Source organism: Anomalospiza imberbis, chromosome 17 (assembly GCF_031753505.1).
Source record: "Anomalospiza imberbis isolate Cuckoo-Finch-1a 21T00152 chromosome 17, ASM3175350v1, whole genome shotgun sequence".
NCBI lineage: Eukaryota > Metazoa > Chordata > Aves > Passeriformes > Viduidae > Anomalospiza > Anomalospiza imberbis.
In genome coordinates, this window is record NC_089697.1 from 49501 (window position 1) to 60406 (window position 10906).

Genomic DNA, 10906 nt, shown 5'->3' on the forward strand with positions numbered 1-10906 from the left:
GGTCCTGGTGTTAAAAGCAGGCGAACTGGAGCCAAGACATTTTAAAAGGCCTGGGCCTGTTTATTAAAAACAAAGACAACTGAAGACGAGGCCCCAGGATAAGCCCAGGGCCTCAGGGGCAAGTCAGAGATCCAAGTAACTCTGTGCTACACAGGGAGTTTCTGTGGATACTAGTTCTGCAGAAAGACCCGGGTGCTCGGCACCCAGGGGTTTTTAAAGTCTCTGAAAGGTGCAAGACTGGTGCACTTTTGATCCACTTGTTGATTGGTCCACCTCCTGGTAGCTGGTTGCTCCATAAGACAGCGCATTCCTGGCCAATCATCCTGGAATTCTGAGGCACTATTGGCTGGTTAGTCTCCCAGTCATAGGTTGAGTTGCTGACATCGCTCCATGATGTAACCCGTCTAGAAGATTCTTGCCTTGACACCTTTTCCGACCCCTCTTTTCCGTGATTGACAGCTATGCACGCACACTTGACCGACAATACCTTTAACTTTGTAACTTACTAAATCAATTCCAACAATTAATTATATTAATTAGCAATTCATTACAACTCATTAAAACGATGAACTATTATTAAGCCGGCCTATTAAAACAAATTTATTTATACCACTGGCACGGGCCCTGCCTCCCCCGTGTCCCCAGAGCCCTGTTGGGCAGCTGGGCAGGGACCTGGCTCATAACATGAGTTCAAAGTTGCTGGTGCAGACAGTGTCAGTTTTAAGGCTCAGCGTTCTCAAGACCTGCGGGCTCTTTAGGGATGTGCTTGGTTCCTGAGCCACAGGAATTCTTCTGTCTTTCCTGACAAAGGAGAGATGGAAGAAAAAGCCTGCAAAGGTTCTTGCTGCTTACAAATATTCATGAAAGTAAAGCTTTGCCTTTAGAACAGCCGCATGAGGAGGAAGAATGGTGTTTCAGGGGCTTTTCAAATTCCTACAGAGAAATGCCAAGAGCTGCAGTGTTTAAGGCTTATAAAAGTGATTAAGAATGCTGAGACAACCACAAGTGCATTTTTTTTCTCTGCTCTCTGTTTGGCAATATATCACTAGGTTTTCTAGGCAGAAGAAAAGTCTTGCTGCTTACATCAGAGATTCCTCTCTAGGAACAGACCTTCAAGAACTAAATGAGCCTGCTTGTAAAAGCTTTGGCAGGTATTTTTTGCCCTCATCTTCGATAGCGTTCATCTGTGACCTAGGGAGGAATTTTGTGCCCCAGTCGACAGGAATTGGCTTCTGAGCAGGGCACAAATCCTGCGTGGAAGAGAAGAACTGCACCTGTCTTCTGCAGGGCCTGTCTCTCCAGAGACGGACAGCCCCTGGATGTCACTGCCAAGTTAAGGTTCAGAGACCGATGCAGCTTCAAGTGTCTGCTTCCACAAGAGCAGCTTTGGGCTCCTTGAGCAGAGCTGCAAAGGAGCAGGACAGCTCCTGCTGAAGGTCTGACAGCTCCTGCCTGGTCCTTGCACAGCTCTCAGTGTAGTTCTGCCGGTGGTCCTGTCGGTCTTGGGCCAGCTGTGACTGCAGCAGGGACACCTGAAAGAGGCACAAGGCCCGGCTCAGACAAGCCCACGCTGGCAGGAGCACCTGCAGCCCCACGGTACCGGCTCTCGGGGCAGACACAGCCTCCAACTCCAGCCCTCACCAACTCTCTGCCCTGGGGCAAGGGGAAGGGAACAGGCTCCCACACAGAGCAGAGCTCAGATGATCAACAGGTCCAGTTCAAGGCTGGCAAAGCCTTCCCACGGACATCCCTCAGCCACCACAGGTCTGTTAGAGAGAGTTCTGAGGGGATTTAGGAACCCAACTCTGATTTCCAAAGCACACATTTGGGCCACCGAGCCCTTTTTCCACAGGCTGTGCCTCAGCACGAGGGCTGCTGCTCCCTTCAGTTCCTGGAGGACTCTTCTACTTGAGCTGCTCAACAGCCAGCCCAAGCATGAGGGGAATGTGGTGCTTGGGGTTTCCTGGTACTTTCTTGAGGCATTTGAGCACCCCAAGCCCCATATTACACATCCCCCTTTTATACTGATATGTTAATTATGGCTTTAACTGATTTATATTTATTGATATTTGTTATGCCTCTACTCAATTTTACTTAATTTTCAGGGATTCTTAAAGGGCCTTTGGGGTTTTTCTTGGTTTTGCCACGTTTCAGTGCATAGTCTGCCTTTCCCACACTCCATTGTCTAAATGGAACTAAAATATAGCCTGAAATATTTCCTACTTATTCAAATTTATTCCATTTTGGTCAGTTTTGTGTAAATTTCGAGGAGGTTTTGAGGCTTTTTGGGGTCATTTTGCGTACCCTCCCAGCCAATCCCTGAGGGCACTTTTCCCCGTTGTCACTCACTGAGGGGGGTTGGGCTGAGGCCGGAACTCCTCCCCGCCCTCCCCTTGCCCATCACTGCCGCCGCTCCCCTGCCTCGCTGCCAGTGGCCCCTTGTGACTCTGAACTTTGCCCAGCTGCCCCAGTCTGGACTGGTTTATGCTGGTTTATTCTCCCCCCTGCCCAGGTAGTGGAGTTCCAGCACCCCCCACCGCCCAGAGCGTCAAATTCACGTGGCTCGAGGGTCGTGTCCACAAAGGAGACAGAGGAGTCCTGTAAAAGTCCCTTGGCTGGAACAAAGGGAGGGAGTCCATCAGGGTCTCTCTCAATTAGCTGGAGCAAGCAGCCTTCTTTTCTCCTTTCCCGGCTGCATTTTCTCCTCAGTCCCTTTCCCCTTTGGCTGAGCTACTTGGGAGGTACTCGGGACTTCCTGATCCGCCTATCCGTGTCCCCCTTAGTATGTGCCCTCTGTAAGACACACAAGCCATGATCATTGCAATCAGCTGAATCCATTAATTTATTTTAGAAAGCTTTACTAATTGCCATGGACTTCTTCTCAGGGAAGAAGAATAAAGACTTAATAGGGTTTTGAATATTAACTTTGTGAGAAATTATGCTCACTTTTAAAATTCCAAAGGTTTATTAAACCTGAACAAAATTGCAGCAAAAGTCTGTGTAAAATGACTACATAATATTGGCTTTCACCTTTACGTATTAGCTTTTGCATGTGGTCAGTGATTATAAGTATTTAGAAATAGTACCAACTGTAACTCTTTTTAGCTGCTTGTGAATATAATAGAATCTATCAGCTTAAGTGTGCATTGTATTGCTCATAGAAATAGTGTAATGAATATAATATCTGTGTAGCAGTTATGGAAATAAGAGTGTGATGAACGTATTGTAGAATAGAAAAGGCTTTTGTGTAACTAAGAAGAACAATGTAAGGCCGTCCACTGACCGACCCGTCCAAGTGATAAGATAACCGTCACACAAACCAGAGCACCGGAGGACAATTAGAGAATGCCATGTTCCATTTAAGGAGGACACACTAAATCCTTAACAGAGGATGTAAAACAGCAGGATGGAGACACAAGAAGAAATAAAATATATTGACCTGATACCCAGGATGTTATGCAGACAAGCCGGAGTGTGAAGAAATCAAACAAAGGAGTTCCCGAAACCTCAGAAAGTTCAAAAGAATGTTTGACTAATGTACAAAACACACGAATATGCATGTATCTCGGTGATGTAACTGTATAAAGGTGATGAAGGTGATGTCACCTTCTCCAGACCCCCAAAACCTCCCCAGAGACCCCCCAACCCTTGCTGCACTGGTGGATGAATGGCTCTATGTGTTTGGAGGTGGGGAGGGGGCTCGGGGGTCCTGGGTGAATCCTAGGGGGATTTGGGGCAGCTACAAGACAAGGGGGCCTGGGGAGTTTGGGGGAGTCAGGGAAAATTCAGAATGGGGGCAAGGTGGTGGCGTCTGGGGGGCTGGGGTTGGCAGCTCTACATGACTGGAGGTCAGGAGGAGCCCTGAGGGGCGTTCTAGGGGGGTTTAGGGAAGGTTTTGGGGTTCTACAGGATGGAGGGGGGGCTGGAGGTGCTGGAGGAATTTGGGGACGGGTGGTTGGGGGCTTTTGAAGGGCTGGGAGACAACTGGGTCTCCTTGTTTGGAGATGGGGAGGAGCTTCAGGGAGTCTGAGGGGAGCTCTGGGGAACTTTGGGCAGGGCTAAATGGGCTGGGAGAGCTTCAGGGGATCTGGGGGGGCTGGAGGACATTTGGAATAGGGGAGATATGGGAGGGCTGGGGTGGCTGGTGGGCGACTTGCTCTATATCTTCGGAGGTGTGGAGGGGGCTGGGGAGGCTGATTTTGGGGCCCCTCCTGATTTTTGGGCGGGGACCACACAGCTCAGGCCATTTTCTCCTCTCATCTGGGTGGGGGCTTTAGGGGTCCCAACTTCTTAGGGTCCAGGGTCCCTTCCTGATTTTGGGGTCCCCTCCCCAGGCTGCACATCTGAGGATGTTTTCTCCTCAGAGCTGTTCCAGTTCCCGCTGTGAGGGGGGGCCCTTGGGAGTGGTTGGGGCTTGGGGGAAGGGGAAGCCCTCCACCTGCCCACCACCAGCTACTCCATGGTCTTCCACCCCCCTCCCACACCCTCATCCTCGGTGGGTGGCACTCCACTGCCGGGGGGGATCTGGGGAGGATCCTGGGGGCTCTGTGGGGGAAGATATGGGGGACACTGGCTCTCCACCATCAGGTACAAGCCATCCTGGGGCAGTCCTAGGGCAGGGCTCGGGGGATCTCTGGCTATCTGGAGGGGGCTGAGAGGGTCCTTCAGGGGTCTGGTAGGGGAAACAGGGGGAGATATGGGGGGAATATGAGGGAATACAGGAAGCTATGGGGTCCCGAGTGGGGATATGGCTGGAGAAATGGGGGGGGATACAGGGGGTACAGGGTCCTGGGGGCCTCATGGAAGGGAGACATAGGAGAGATATGAGAGGCACAGGGAGCTGAGGACTCCTTGAGGGGATTCAGGCAGTCCTGGATGGGCTGGGAAGAGATATATGGGAGGCAGATGGGTAGTACAGAGTCCTGGGTGGGAGATATAGGAGGGGAGATGGTCGGGTCCTGGGTGGCTCTGGGGAGGTCCTGGGAGATCCTGGGGGCTTCTGGGCAGGTTGTGGGAGCAGACTGCGGGGGAGAGATGGGGGAACAGGGAAAATGCGTGGATGCAGTTTGGCCTGGTTTGGAGGAAGCACAAGCAAGGCCTTATGGATAAACTCTTTATTGATGGAACAAGGGTGTGAAGTTTGCTGTCTAGAGGCCCTTCAGCTCTCCTGCCACACGCCTTGCTCGCCTCAGACGAGCTTTGAGTGCACTGATCTGTGCCGTGCTCTGTCCTGGGCAGGGGGCGTTGGACCCTCCGGAGGGATGGGCTGTGGGGAAAACTGTGGGTCCAAGGAGGGGAGAGTGTCCTCAGCAGCACAGCTCTCCTCTCTGCCTTGGCACGTGGCTGGGTTTGGGACAGGCCATTGGAAATTCTGCCTGCAGGTTGGTGCAGGCCTATGCCGAACAACCCACCCTAATACAGACTGAACGATCCAATTTGCCATGGTCCTTATGTCCCAAGTGTTGCCTGAGATTGCTGGGTTCCTTTCTCTCACCAAGTCCCCCTTCACCATTGCTGGATACTCGGGCTCCATGGTTTTGGCATAGCCTGTCCCTTTTGCATGGAGCTGTGTTCCTAAGGCAGGCAGCTTTACTCCCGTGCTTTCTTCCTGGCTCTGTTTTTCAGATGCTCCAGGGAATCCTGGTGGCATCTGTCCTCTGGAGACCTTACCCTTGGGAAGCTTCAGGATTTTGGTGTAGTCACAGCTGGAGTCTCCTCCAAACTGAGAAGCTACCATGGATTTCTAGAGGCAGGGAATATTCTTGACAACTTGGATGGTGAGATAGTCAAGGCAAGCGTGTAAACGTCCTCTGTCTGTTTCAGCTTCCTTGGGTGTGTCTGCTTGGGTGGCTCCTCCATCAACAAGCTGCTCCTTCTGCCTGGCTGCCCTCCCTGACTCAGAAGCTTTGGACTCCAGATGGTCCCCCAAGATCTCCAACACCATCGCTGGAAGCTCCTTGGCCACCAGTTCTATTTCCTGTTGGCGGTCTAGTGGTGGCTCTGCAGGCTCTGTTCTCACAGAGCTGCCAAAAACTCTTCCTCTGATCCCCTGAGCAGTGTTTCTTAAGACACTGACACGCTGGTCCCAAGGAACCTTCTGCCTCGCAAACACTTTGTACACAATGGTCTCAACCAGCTCTTGGAGCTTCTGGCCTTCTGCTGTGGTCAGCTGCTCAAAGACAGCTTTAAAGAGGCCATCGGCAGTGTTGTCCGGCTTCCTCTGGGAGCCAGCGGCTCTGCTGGCATCTTTCTGAGCCAGCTCAGCTGTGGAGTGGGTTTGGCCCTTGTCTAAAGGTGCTTTCACTCTTCTGAATCTCCCTGATTTCAGGGGGGGTCTCTTTGCTCTTCTGTGGAGGTGGGCAGGGAGGTTTCTGAGGCTGCAGCTGCCGCTGTGCCCTGCAGGAAGTGTCAGTGGTTCCTGACAGTTTGGGACCATCCTTTAATTTGGCCAAAAGTGGCAGAAGCCCTTCCAGAAAGGTGACACCAGGTTGTGGGTCATGGCGCCTGGACAAGCACTCAGCCCCTGCGTGCTGAGGATTCCTGCGGGCCCAGGCCGGCACTCTGCTTCAGCCAGGCCACGAGGGCAGGAGAGAAGGGCTTCCCTCAGCACGGGGTGTGCCTGCACATGGCCCTGCTGCCCGTGCCCAGCTCAGCGCCCTGCGCTGGCTCAGCTCCCAGCCGTGGAGTCCTTTCCACACCACAGCACCCAGCCCAGCAGCACAGCCCTGCACAGTCCCATGGCCCTGAACACAACGCTTTGCCTACCTCTTGCCGCCCCAAGATCTGCTCCGACTGCAGCTTGGTCCTGGTCAGGCACTGCCTGCACTCGTTGAACTCCTTCACAGTGCAAATCACCTGTGGAGGGACGAGGACAGAATCCCCCAGAAACTGTCAAGCCATGCTGTCGGCCTTCCCCAAAACAGCCTGACCTCAGTGGGAGAGGAGCTGCCCCCAAGCCCTCCCCCCATACCCTGGTGTTGGGGCCAGTGATGTCCCCCCAGCCAGGGCTGAAGAGGCAGCGTGGGGCAGGCTGAGAAGGGCAGGACTGGGGCTTGCCAGGGCGATGTTGGCGCTGCTTCTGCTCCCAGAGACACCAGCGCACGGCTCTGTCCTCTGGCAGCAGCAGGCGGCTGCAGCAGGGGCTGTGGGAGCCCTGCTTGAAGAGGGCTGTTCTTGATCAGCCTGATGTCCAAACCTACCTTGTTGTCACTGGTGCTGCAGCCCTGTTTCTTCAGCATCCGCAGGATGTCCTTGCGCTTGTGGTAGTCCTGAAGGTGGGGGTCATGCAGGCAGTTGTATTGCAGGTTCAGGTGGTGCATGTAGGGGTCGTCCAGACTGAAAGAAGGACATTGCCAGTGAAGCTGTAAGAGACATTTCCCAGAGTATGAAGGAGGCCGGAGAGCTGTAAAGAGGTGCCATGCGGTACCTGTGGAAAGAGCAAGGTACTTTGAAGACCAACACTTTGAAGACCATCCTTCTGAAGACACAGAGACCCTCACAGAAAGACTGCGGGGCCGTGCTGGGCCAGGCTGGGCTGTGATGGGATGGGCTGAGGGAGAGAAAACAAACCCCAGCAGCAAATAGACACCTTAGGCCACCAGGAAGAACTGCTGACCCACCCACAAATGAACCTTCCAGCTGAAAAGGTCAGGCCCAGTGCTTCAAATGCAGACAGTGGAGAGGGGATGAAACCAGTCTCCTCGGGTTAGGCAGGCTCAAGGGCTGTGTCAGCCTGGAGCTTCCCTCTGCTGCCCAGCCCTGCCTGACTGTAGGGCTGCGGCTCCTGCTGTAGAGGAGGTGGCCACAAGAACTTCTGTGCATGATGAGGACCCCATGAAAGAGGAGAGCTTTTCTGCGCTCTTTTATTTCCTTACCTTTTCCCCCAGCTTTCCCTTGCAGAAGACAGAGTTGGACTTGGGCTTCACCTAGATCTTGACTCCGAGTGGGAGGTCCAGCAGGTCAGAATCCATCAGCCCGGTGGCTCAGTCTCCCAGGTGTGGCGTTCCGGGGCCAATCTGTGAAGACACAGACACTTGGGCAGTAGCTCAAGAAGCCTCCTGCACAGCAGGTGCAGGAGAAGGAGCTGAGGCTCTTGAGGGTCCTTAGGCCTAGAGCAGACCCGCATGCCCCAGGCTCAGCGGCTGAGCTCTCTCTATCAGCCCACTGCTTTCCTCCCCGTCATTCCCAGTGCACTCAGCAGTGCCTCTGCCTTTTGGCAGGACACCAGCAGTGAGATGGAGCTCCACAGCTCCTTCCAAGAGCTCTTGTGGTGCTCCTGTCCACAGGCCCCTTCCCCCCTCCCCTGTTGTGTCATTCTGTCAGGCAAAGCTTCCTCACCAACAGGAAGGAATGGGAGGAATTGCCACGCCAAAGATGCCCAGTTTGGGGGCTGCTTTTCCTCCTTTCCCTTTTTAGGGCTTCTTCCCTGTCATGGCCAAGCAGCAACGGCTGGGGAAATTGCAGAAAACTGGATATTTGGCCCATCCCTGGCAACGTGAGATTCCTTGGTCATGTTTTGAGAAAGAGAAGAGAAGCACGGGCTGAGGGAAAGCCTTCTCCTCCCCTTTCCTCAGGATCCCCTTCAGCCCAGACACCTCTCTGCCACCTTCCCAGTCTCCCCTGCTCTGGCTTCTGCTGTTCCTGTCTGCTCTTGTGATGAATGCTTTGATCAAATAATCAGATCATATAAAAGGGTTACTATGATTATAAGTAGACAGTTGTGAAGTATAAGGTATAGAAATGTCAGGAGCGCTGTGTTTGGAATGTAACTGGTGAAACCTCCCCAGGAAGTTACTGGACCCTTCTGTTGCAGTCACGCTCACCAGTAACACTGCTTGGAAACCCACTATCCTTCCCATCTTGATTTTAAGATTAAGGATTCCAGTCAGTAGACCTCAGGAGAGATGAGCAATGATTGGTTTAGAATATTGGCGAAGTTATTAACTCTTAGAACCAATCAATGTAAAGGTTAAATTTAAGAGTGGGCATAGTATGCGCAGTATGTAAAAGAAGGCACATAATGATGATTCAGCAGAAAAAGTAAATAAAATGGATGGGTTTTGTTTGTTAAGTGGAACACATTTCCAGAGGAGTTATCCCTGTGTTCCCAGCACCTGAATAAAGAAGTGTCTGCTTATTCACATCAAATTGGTATTGGATAAGTTCCCTTTTTCCTGTTTGGTGACACTCTCTGTTCCTACCCCTTCTTGGCTGGATGTGGCGAGGTCTCTGGCGCCCGTTCCTCCAGCCTGTCTGGTTCCTTGGGGCAGCTTTCACCCTACAGAGCCCTGCCAGCCTCGCTCTTTGCACAAAGGCAAGAGACAGGCAGAGCAATCTGTTGGAGGTGCAGTGATTGATCACCACGGGGCTCTTGGGAAACAGCGAGGGGCGCAGCCCAGGGACACTGTTCCTCTGCTCCCAAAGCAGTTCCTGGCACACGCTCCAGCTGCAGCTCTTCTCCAGCTTGGCCAGGGGAGGAGCAGCATTGGCTGTGCCCCAGCTTCCCTGGGCCACGTGGACTGCTCAGCCACGAGGGCCGTGAGCCCCGCAGCGCGTTCACGCACACCCGCAGCTGGGGCAGTGCTCAGGCAGCTCCAGCAGCTCCAGCGTGCGGTCCCGGAGGCCGAGTGGGCGGTCCTGTGTGCAGTTCCTCGGCAGCTGCAAAGCACAGGTGCTGAGGAATACACCTGGTGCAGGTAGCTCGGGGTGCAGCTGCAGTGCCAGCTCCAGGCTGAGCTCTGGCTGGCAGGAGCCCAAGGGAAGAGCCCGTGACCTGCTGACCCTTGGCATGACAAAGAGCCCAAGGACCTGTGGCACAGCCAGAGACAGTGGCCGCTCAGAGACAGGGCAGATGCCAAGCCTCGGGAGGAAGAGCTGAGACTTTGATGTGCTCTGACCGTGAAGGCGTAACAGCCCAGGGGTTCGAGGTCCCTCCCTGGAGGCACCGGCTCGGGCTATTTCTGTGTTCCTGTGCTGCAAATAAATTGTTTTTTGGAATGAGACACGTGAGACTCTGCTGTGGGAAACCTGGCCTGACTGTGTGAGAGTGGGGGGAGTGCAGGGAGTCAATGGGGGCACCCTTTGGCTCACCTGAGCCACCCACTGCAAAGGGGATTTGGTCCCTGCAGGAACAGTCTGGTGATGGGAGTGTGAATGCCAGAGTGCCTCGGGGATGCTCAGACAGGGAAGTTTCCTTAACAACAGGGCTGCCTGAGAGCTGGAGCAGAGCCCAGGCCGTGCATCCGCTGGGCTCTGCCCGTAAGAAACCGGGCAAGGTGCAGCAGGGTTCCCTGGTGTGGCAGGGCATCTCCCCTGCCACGAGAGCTTATCTATTGCTTGTTCTTGCCAATTGGTGGGATAACTCTCTCAAGACCCCTTGTCTCGTCTTAAGTAGTCCATTGTGCTGTTTCTCTTTCTGTCCTAGGGTGATGTTATGATGCTTGTATCCCCAGTCGTCTGTTCTGTTTATGCTGGATATTGTATTCAGTGCCTTCAAGACTGGTTCTGAGAGCAAAGGAGGGGAGAAGACGAAGCACGGAGTTTGTTACCAGATCGCACTCCTCCACATTCTGCTTGACTGTGTTGTCTGGGCACAAATGGAGCAGAACAGAGCGCTCCTTTGCTTTTTAGTTAGTTTAGCTAGCTGAGGCAGTGAAGTTTTCCCTGGACTGTCTTTCTTTCTTTCCCTTTTCCTGGAACCATTCGAACCTGCTCTGGACCAGGACCCGGGGAGCACCGAGAGCTCGCACTTTGTGGCCTACTCTGGGCAGCAGCCTTTCCCAGTGCCGGAGGGACTGATAACAGAGCGAGCAGCCACAGGAGAGACTTTCTGAATTTGTCATCTCTTCAGAGCAGCAAATGAGTTTTGTCATCTGGTATTGTTCATTTTTTTGCACGGGACAGTGCT